This window comes from Odocoileus virginianus, chromosome 15 (assembly GCF_023699985.2).
Source record: "Odocoileus virginianus isolate 20LAN1187 ecotype Illinois chromosome 15, Ovbor_1.2, whole genome shotgun sequence".
Taxonomy (NCBI): domain Eukaryota; kingdom Metazoa; phylum Chordata; class Mammalia; order Artiodactyla; family Cervidae; genus Odocoileus; species Odocoileus virginianus.
This window is the reverse complement of record NC_069688.1, coordinates 58,878,671-58,889,692: the sequence shown is the minus strand read 5'-3', so window position 1 is coordinate 58,889,692 and position 11,022 is coordinate 58,878,671.

The window sequence follows — 11,022 nt, the reverse complement described above, 5'->3', positions numbered from 1 at the left end:
GTAATGGGATTGGATGCTTTGATCTTAGTTTTTTTAATACTGGGTTTTCAGCTGACTTTTTCACTCTTCTCTTTCACCCTCATCATGAAGCACTTTAGTTCTTCATTTTCTGCCATTAGAATGGTATCATCAGCATGTCTGAGTTTGTTAATATTTCTCCTGGAACTCTTGATTCCAGCTTGTAACTCATTCAGCTTGGCATTTTGCATGATGTGCTTTGTATAGAAGCTAGACAATCAGTATGACAATATTCAGCCTTGTCATACTCCTTTCCCAATTTTGAACCAGTCTGTTGTTCCATGTCCAGTTCTAACTGTTGCTTCTTGACCTGCATACAGGTTTCTCAGGAGACAGATAAGGTGGTCTGGTACTCCCACCTCTTTAAGAATTTCCCACAATTTGTTAATGTTTTTCTGGAATTCCCCTGCTTTCTCCATGATCCAATGAAGGTTGATCTGTGGTTTTTCTGCCTTTTCTAAATCCAGCTTATACATCTGGAAGTTCTTGGTTCACATACTGCTGAAGCCTAAATTAAAGGATTTTGAGCATAACCTTGGTAGCATGGGAAGTGAGTGCAATTGTCTGATATTTTGAACAACCTTTGATCCTGCCCTTCTTGGAGATTGGGATGAAGATTGACCTTTTCCAATCCTGCGGCTACTGCTAAGTTTTCCGAATTTGCTCACATATTGAGTGCAGCACTTTAATAGCATCATCTTTTAGGATTTTAAATGGTTCTGCTGGGACCCCATCATCTCCACTAGCTATATTGGCAGCAGTGCTTCCTAAGACCCTCTTGACTTCACACTCCAGGATGTCTGGCTCTAAGTGAATGACTACACCATCATGGTTATCCAGGTCATCAAGATATTCCTTGTGCCGTTTTTCCATATATTCTTGCCATCATTTTTTTATCTGTTCTGCTTCTACTAGGTTTTTATTGTTTCTGTCTTTTATTGTGCCTATCTTTGCATGAAATGTTCCTTTGATATCTCCAATTTTAAAAAATTTTAAAACTTTAATCTCCCTTATAACAAGACCCTATTACAACCTGTTATGAAGTCAGTGTATGGATTACAACAGGATATAGTAAAATATATGTGCCAGATGATCAATAATGATAGCTTTCCTAAAGACTGCACATTGCAAAGTGAAAATAAAGAGCTTCTAACTCACAACCAGAATGAGCTTACTCTTCTTCTTTTCAATATTGAAGTAGATAAAATGAAGAAGTTGTACTGTGGGATCATTTTCAACCTATCATAAATGAGGAAGATTCCTCCCCTCATTTAATGTAATGTTTCACAGATGGGATCTTCTTTGCAGAGTTGCCTTACCACTTTTCACATTTATTGATAATCTACACTCTCGGTAGTACTGAGTATTTTCACTGAGTTTTGTGAGCCATGTATCCTATTTTGAGTCACTCTGGCTGAATAGAATTAACGAGTATTTTGTAACTCCACAAAACTTTTCTTGGGTAGTGCCCATGATTTTTAATCAGAAATGCAAAGTACTTAGTAAGTAAACCACAGCATCTTAAGAGTGACTGAATTAAAGTCATAATATTGAGTCCCAGTCTTGCCACTTCCTTGTGTGGATAAAGAACTTACTTACTATGGGCCTGTTTCCTTGGTAGCCAAATGTTATAATAATCCTTTCTTTGATTATTCCACAGGGTTGTCATGAGGACCATGAGAAATTATGAAAGCATTAAGGTTTTATAATCTCATTACATAAAAACTAAACAATTGAGAGTTGCCATGATGACTACAAGTAGTAATCAGGAAATTCTTATAATGAATGAAAATCAAATAAAAATTATTTTTATATTGATAGGAACAGTACATGACTGTGTACCCTGACCAAATGATATGACTCTGAAAACCATAAATATGATCATTAAAATGTCTTCTTCCAATTATAAAATATTCAATAATAAGGAAAAGAAAAGTAAATTATAATGTATTGTTTAGTCACTAAGTTGTGTCAGACTTTCATGACCCCATCAACTATAGCCCATCTGGCTCTTCTCTCCACGGGATTTCCCAGGCAAAAATATTGGAGTGGGTTACCATGCCATCCTCCAGGGAATCTTCCCAACTCAGGGATCGAACCTGTGTCTCCTACATTAACAGGTGGATTCTTTACCACTGAATCACCTGCGAAACCCAAATTATAGTGTAGCAAATCAATTAAATAATTTTCCCAAGGGATCTACCTCTCTGCTCTTCTGTCTCAGCAACATCATGAAGCAGTTGAAGTTCTTTTTTGGAGCTTTTTCTTCAGGACCCTGTCAAGAGTTTAGGTGTTTTTCCATTGTTCTAGGGCACTGTGGCAACTTACTGTTCACTTCTCCATAAGTCAGCTGCTGAAACAAGACTTACAGACCTGATGAAGCCATGATCACTTTCAACTTCAGTTTCATCACCTGAGAAATGAGGTTGTGTTATATTGACAGGCAGATTCCTTAACACTGAGCAACAAGGGAAGCCCAGGGAAGGCTTTAATTTTGAAATTAAAAAAGAAAAAGACTCTTCTTAGGGCCTTGGAAGGCACCAGATAAGAGCCCCTCAAGAACAGTTCATCAGCTTCATGCCAAATCTTGTCTCTCCAGCCAGCCTGAGCCTGCCCCTGGTCACCTGCTGGCTGAGTAGAAGGGAAACCCAGACTGTGATACAAAAGATGACACTTGAGGATTGAAGCTGAAAGGTCATGGGAAGGAACAAACTCTAGAATGCCTAGAAAAGTTCCTAGATGTAGTGGAAATGTAGTTACTACCTCAACCTTGCATTAATGACAGTATGAAAATAGACATCCGCTTTCCTCGACAGAAGAATAGGAAACTGGACTAAAACCAAATTCTGCTAAAGAAGCCAGGGCACGTGCACGCACCAGGGGATGCTGCCAACTGCACATCGGAGGGAGAGTGGCAGCCACGACCAATGAATTACGGCTGTCAGGGCACTGAAGTCTAAGGTGACCCAGAGAGTTAACGGCCTCAGTTTGATTGTGTCAGTCCAAACCAGAGAACTCGGGTAAGCTGAATCGGAGATAGCGAATAGAGATTCAAACTACATTCTTCACAGTTGGAAGAATTTAGCAAATCTTCTAGTTCTAATATATATTTTTAAAAAGATAAAAACACAACCTCTGCCCTCATGGTGTATATATTTACGTGGGAAATTGTTTTAGGTCATAGACCTTGACATGGAGATTTGCTTATGAAAATCTTGTTGAGCAGTGTTCTCAGGAGGACTTCCCAGGTGGTGCTAGTGGTAAAAGGCCCACTTGCCAGTGCAAGAGACACGAGAGATGCAGGTTCCATCCCTGGGTCGGGAAGATTCCCTGGAAAAGGGAAAGGCTACCCCCTCCAGTATTCTTGGGTTTCTGTTGTGATTCAGCTGGTAAAGAAGCTGCCTGCAATGCGGGAGACCTGGGTTCAATCCCTGGGTTGGGAAGATCCCCTGGAGAAGGGAAAGGCTACCCCCTCCAGTATTCTTGGGTTTCTGTTGTGACTCAGCTGGTAAAGAATCTGCCTGCAATGCGGGAGACCTGGGTTCAATCCCTGGGTTGGGAAGATCCCCTGGAGAAGGGAAAGGTTACCCACTCCAGTATTCTAGCCTGGAGAATTCCAGGGACTGTATAGTCCATGGGGTCGCAAAGAGTCAGACACAACTGAGCGGCTTTCACTTAAAGACAATTCACCTCTGATCTCCCCAGCAAAGAACTAGCAGCCTTGTGATTTAAAACGTAGTTATGGTTTTTGCCATACATTGACATGAATCAGCCATGGATTTACATGTATTCCCCATCCCGATCCCCCCTCCCGCCTCCCTCCCCATCCGAAAGTAGTTAGCCTCCAACTAATAAAAATAAATGAAAATAAATAAATAACATGTAGGTTATTATTCAGGTATGGGGAATAACAGGAGATGATTGCCATTGAAAGAATAGCTTGTTAAGCTCCCTAGAGGAGGGGCAGACACAGGGGAACACCAGGGTCAGTCAGAAGGCAGTGGAAGTGGGAGGAAAGCGCATGCAGGAGGCTTGACTGTGGTTTCCTCAGAAAAGAAAGGGCTCGGCAGGGTAAGCAGAAAGCGAAGAGGAACTAAAGAGCCTCTTGACGAAAGCGAAAGAGAGTGAGAAAGCTGGCTTAAAGCTCAGCATTCAGAAAACTAAGGTCATGGCATAAACACTCAGTCACTGAGTGACTTTCACTTCACGTCTCTGAACTGAGATTACAGGGCTCTCAAAACTTCCCTCCATAATATAAACAGGCCCCTTGAAAATTAGAAGGCACAGTTCTAAAGACACCATTGGCCACTTAAAGAGCAGAATGAAGGTAGGTATGTTTAGATGGAGTGCACTGCAAGTGAGTATCCTCATTGGATTACAGTGGAAGACTGTGACTCACCAAAGTGCACGGTGGGAAACAGCCCACCTGCCGATGCAGGAGACATAAGAGACCGTGGTTCGATCCCTGGGTTGGGAAGATCGCCTGGAGGAGGAAACGGTAACCCACTCCATGTCTTTACCTGGAAAATCCCATGGATGGAGGAGCCTGGCAGGCCACAGTCCATGGAGTCGCAAACAGTAGGACACGGCGGAGCAACTTGGCACAAGGTGCCTTGTGAGGCCGCTGGCTGCCCTTAAAGGACACGGTGAGCTGCAGGAATCATCTCCGGGGGAGAAAGAGCATTTCAGTAGAATGTGTTATCCCTTCCTGCTTTACTAGTCCAGTCCTGCTGCTCATGTCCTGTTTTAAATATTCTATTTCTGTTTGACTACATTCTGTGATTCTATCCCCCGATAGCAGATGGTCCACACTTGGCAAATTCTGTGGGTAATTCAAAGATTTGTTTACCTTTGCTCTGAAGCTCTGTGACATTTGTTCTTACATTTCAGTAGAGGCAACAGAAGGAGAATAAATGCATAACATAGAGACTCAACTACTGTTCTCAAAAATAGGTTGGCTTGATATGTTTTCCCTTAACTCCCATTAAATATTTTTTATAATAGTGAAAGCCAAATAAGTGCAATGGTCCAAGAGAAAATAGGGAGAACAAATGCTAACAGGCTTCATGTATAATGCCAGTTGTATTTGGATATAATGCAACTTTGCTTTTTGAAAACTTAGAGTGGAAAATCTTATCTTCTAACATTATCCAGAAACCTTGCAAATAAAGTTTCTGTCAAGTCCTTTCAAGATTTGTACTTAAAATTGGTGGATAAATATTAGGAAGTTTTCAGGGTAGGACTGAGAAATAGTACGTTTTTTCACCAAGACAGGAGACACAAGAGACATGACCCAATATCTGGGTCAAGAAGGTCCCCTGGAGGAAGAAACAGCAACCCACTCCAGCATTCTTGCCTGGAGAATCTCAGGAACAGAGGATCCTGATGGGCTGTGGTCCATAGGGTGGCAAAGAGTTGGACTCGTGACCTAGCACGCAAGCATCTGTTTTTTTCAAAAACATATTCAGTCTCTCTTCTAAAGAAAACCGAGGCTAACACAGGACAACTTTTCAGTTCACAATCTATGGTTTTATAAAAATTATTTTCCTTGGAGACAGTGATTTGAACTACATCATTTCTACGTTAGGGTTTCACAGGTGGTCCAGTGGTAAAGAATCTGCCTGCCGATGCAGGAGATGTAGATTAGGTCCCTGGGCCAGGATGATCCCCTGGAGGAGGAAAGGGCAACCCAGTGTCCTCACTGGGATAATCCCATGCACAGTGGAGCCTGGTGGGCATCCATTGGGTCGCAAAGAGTCAGACATGAATGAGAGACTGAGCACTTCTATGTTATGTATATTAGCTGAATTCTTAAATCGACTTTCAATTTCCAGACACAAATAACCTCTTATTTAGAGCACTGAAACTGCTTGTTGTCTCTCCTTCCTAAATTGTACCTTTTTATTTTCAACCCAACTATCTCTGCTAAGTGCTTAAGTTCAAATACACTTGTGGGTTTCTGACCAAAATAATCTTAGATCTATTTGTACTTATTTCATACATGAAATAAGGATTACTTTATATACAGCTTGCATGGTTTTTTATTATTAATAAAAATTATTTAACAAGCGTGAGAAGTCGCTGCAGTAGTGTCCAACTCTTTGTGACCCTACTGACTATAGCCCACCAGGCTCCTTTGCCCATGGAATTCTCCAGGCAAGAATACCAGAGTGTTAGTATACTGTAATGGTCTTTATCTTTCTGGCTTACTTCACTCTGTATAATGGTGCACTGGGAAGACCCAGAGGGATCGGGTGGAGAGGGAGGTGGGAGGGGGGATCGGGATGGGGAATACATGTAAATCCATGGCTGATTCATGTCAATGTATGACAAAAACCACTACAATGTTGTAAAGTAATTAGCCTCCAACTAATAAAAATAAATGGAAAAAAAAAAAAAAGAATACCAGAGTGGGTTGCCATGCTCTCCTCCAGGGGATCTTCCCAATCCAGTGATCAAACTGGGGTCGTGCCTTAATTATTTCTTTCAATTTACTTTTAAATACTATTCTGTTAAGTATTTCCTTCCCAGAGAGTTAGACAGATATGCTTAAATATAGTGTAATTTTATACACTTCCATCTCAAATTAGATGGTTTTGTTTACTTTGGGGGATCCTGATTATACTTTGTTTAGTTGCTCAGCTGTGTCCGACTCTTTGGAGCCCTGTCCGTGGGATTTTTCAGGCAAGAATGCTAGAGTGGGCTGCCATTTAGGTTATTTATATTTCACTTCAGTTGAATTTTTTAACATTTTTCTCAGAGTAGATGAGAATGGATCACGCTGGTCCAAGCAGGACTTTGAGAAGAGAACAATCACAGAACTGATATCCCCAAGAGTAAATAGGCACTTGTAATATAAAATTCCTCTGTCAATTATAACTGCCCTTTTGTGGTTTGTGAATCATTTTATATGTTTGAAGTAGGTCTCTATAATAAAGTCAAACCTTAAAGTTCTTTCCACTTGCTCTTAAGTGTCAATCTTTTGGGACTATAACTGAACGTAAGTTTCTCAAGAAAAGAATTCAAATTCTAGCATAAAGAGTCTCCTTTAGACATGTTAGATAGCACTTAATGAAGCATTTTATATATTGTTAAGGCTTTATGCTATGCAGCCTGTGTATAAAATGGTTATTGAAATGGTTTTAATATTTTGAAACTTATATAATTTCTCATCTAAGTACTAAAAAGTCAGTACTTACACTCTGGCCACAAGTAAGTATAATATGTGTTATTCTTAGTCACTGTATTAATATTAATAATACTCATAAGGAATTAAACTATTAATTTTTGATTAGACCCAAAAAAGTCATATTATTGCACTAATTCAATCACAGGAAACACAAAGGGTGCTGGATTTAAGCTGAATGCAAATAAAATTTAAATATTTATTGTTCGATTTAACCGCACTGGTATATGCTCTAGATGTGGCTTAACTTTTATTCTAGTTATAGAAAATAATTCAAACAGCTCTCTTCTTTGCATACAAAGGGAATATTTTTCCAACATGATTTTCTGTTCATCTGACCTAAAGAAATCTCTTCTACCCTGTCTTTAATCCATCTTTTAGAGCCATATCATAGCCCAATCTGAAGTGAATATTATTCCTAGGCAACCAAGTGTTTTGCTAACTCCAAAAAGTCAACTTTTTTGCATTTACACAATCTGGAGAATTTTTAATTAGAGAGAGCAACTGGCATTACCATAAACACACCCAAGCGTACCCTCTTGTAGGGCTCATAGCTGTGCCTGAGGTATAGTACTCTGCTAGCAAGCAAATGTAACTGAGTCAGACACTTCTAGTAGTGCAAGAGGGGGCTGAAACACAGAGCAGTACTAGAAGTCAGTTGATCCCAAAGTGAGCTGTTTCCGCTCACCTCTTTTAACTGGGGCTTCCTTGATGGCTCAGTGGTAAAGAATCCACCTGCAGTGCAGGAACTGCAGGAAACTCAGGTTTGATCCCCGGGTCTGGAAGATCCCCTGGAGGAGGGCATGGTGACCCACTCCAGTATTCTTGCCTGGAGAATCCCATGGACAGAGGAGCCTGGTGGGCTGCAGTCCATAGAGTCACGAAGAGTTGGACACAGCTAAAGCAACTGAGCGTGCACGCACACAGCTCTTTCAACACTGGTTAGTTCCAGGTAACTGTTGATGATCAACTGAGGTAGCATTCAAACGTGACTTGTCCGGCCTGCTTAAGTCATCTCCATGCTTCACGCACATTCACTAGGGTAGGGCCTGCCTCTAGGACACTTGCCATTTTCCCACCTCCTGCATCAGTAAAGTATTTCCTACTATATCAGTCAGGATGAGTTAGGTTGGGCATTGTAACAAATTAGCCCTGAAATCTCAATGGCTGAACAGCCCAAAGATTTGTTTTGCACTCATATGAAGTCTGATAGATATCAGGTGATTTTCCAGAACATCTGACCTCTAAACACTAGACTCACTGTGATCCAGCCATGTCTATCTTGTGACTCTGCTTTCTCAACAATTGCAGAGAAAGATATCACCTAGAGATCACAGTTGCTCTTTGCACTTCAGTCCAAAAATGCCACAAGCACTTGTACTCAATTTATTGGCCAAAATTAGTCGTACAGTGCTTAATCTGAAGCCAGGACAGGTGCCCAGAGTGTCATTTTCTGGTTGAATTCCCTTTATACTCATCACTTTACCACTGTGTAATAGAATAAAAAATTTACAAAGATCAATCTTTTTTGACCCTTTAAATGAAGACAGGGGACTGAGAGTATAGGCATTTCTTGAAACGATTCTTTAGTTTTGTTCTGTTGTTTTATTTCTTTATGAAATAAGTGCCGTTGCTGAATAAAATAAATATATAATTTGAACCTTCAACTAGATATAAAATACTATTTATAGAATCTGATTAAACCCTTTAGGGCTTTAAATTTACTTTAAAATTTCATTTAGAGGGACTTCCTTGGTGATCCAGGGGTTAAGACTCAACATCCCCTGTGCCCAGGTCCCATCCTCAGTCAGGGAACTAAATCTCACATACTGCAACTAAGAGTTTGCATGCTGCAACTAACAGCCTACGTACTGCAACTAAGACCTGGTGCAGTCAAATAAATAAAAACAAAATAAAACACAGTACACTCCTACACTATTGGAGAGAATGTAAATTGGTACAGCCACTATGGAAAGCAAGATGGAGGGTCCTTTGAAAACTAAAAATAGAGTTACCATACGATCCTGCAACCCCACTCCTGAGGATATTTCTGGAGAAAGCTATAATTCTAAAAGATGTGTGCCTCTGAATGTTCATTGCAGCATTACTTTCAATAGCCAAGACGTGGAAACAAACTAAAACTCCCTCCACAGATGTATGGATAAAGAAGTTGTGAGATATACAAAATATTACAATAATGGACAGAAACAGTATGAACCTGACAGAAGCAGACGATGTTAAGAAGAAGTGGCAACAATACACAGAAGAACTGTACAAAAAAGGTCTTAATGACCAGGATAACCAAGATGGTGTGATCACTCACCTAGAGACAAACATCCTGGAGTGTGAAGTCAAGTGGGCCTTAGGAAGCATTCCTACAAACAAAGCTAATGGAATTGATAGAATTCCAGCTGAATTACTTCAAATCCTAAAAGACGATGCTGATAAAAGTGCTACACTCAATATGCCAGCAAATTTGTATAACTCAACAGTGGCCACAGGACTGGAAAAAGTCAGGTTTTATTCCAGTCACAAAAAAAGAGCAGTGTCAAGAATGTTCAAATTACCGCACAATCACACTCATTTCACATGCTAGCAAGGTAAAGCTCAATATACTTAAAGCTAGGTTTCAGCAGTACGTGGAGAACTTCTGGATGTACAAGCTGGATTTAGAAAAGGCAGAGGAACCAGAGATAAAACTGCCAACATCTGTTGGATCATAGAAAAAACAAGGGCATTCCAGGAAAACATGTGCTTCATTGACTACACTAAAGTCTTTGATTGTGTGGATCACAAAAACTGTGGGAAATTCTTAAAGAGATGGGAGTACCAGACCACCTTACCTGTCTCCTGTGAAACCTGTGTGCAGGCCAAGAAACAACAATTAGAACCATACATGAAAAAATAACTGGTTCAAAATTGGAACAGGAGTACGACAAGGCTGTATATTGTCACCCTGCTTATTTAACCTCTATGCAGAGTTCAGTTCAGTTCATCACTCAGTTGTGTCCGACTCTTTGTGACCCCATGAATCGCAGCACGCCAAGACTCCCTGTCCATCACCAACTCCCGGAGTTTACTCAAACTCATGCCCATCGAGTCGGTGATGCCATCCAGCCATCTCATCCTTTGTCGTCCCCTTCTCCTCCTGCCCCCAATCCCTCCCAGCATCAGGGTCTTTTCCAATGAGTCAGCTCTTTGCATGAGGTGGCCAAAGTATTGTAGTTTCAGCTTCAGCATCAGTCCTTCCAATGAACACCCAGGACTGATCTCCTTCAGGATGGACTGGTTGGATCTCCCTGCAGTCCAAGAGACTCTCAAGAGTCTTCTCCAACACCACAGTTCAGAAGCATCAGTTTTTCAGTGCCCAGCTTTTTTCACAGTCCAACTCTCACATCCATACATGACCACTGGAAAAACCGTAGCCTTGACCAGACAGACCTTTATTGGCAAAGTAATGTCTCTGCTTTTTAATATGCTATCTAGGTTGGTCATAACTTTCCTCCCAAGGAGTAAGTGTCTTTTAATTTCATGGCTGCAGTCACCATCTGCAGTGATTTTTGGAGCCCAAAAAAATAAAGTCTGACACTGTTTCCACTATCTCCCCATCTATTTCCCATGAGGTGATGGGACCAGATGCCATGATCTTGGTTTTCTGAATGTTGAGCTTTAAGCCAACTTTTTCACTCTTCTCTTTTAATTTCATCAAGAGGCTTTTTAGTTCCTCTTCACTTTCTGCCATAAGGGTGGTGTCATCTGCATATCTGAGGTTATTGATATTTCTCCTGGCAATCTTAATTCCAGCTTGTGCTTCTTCC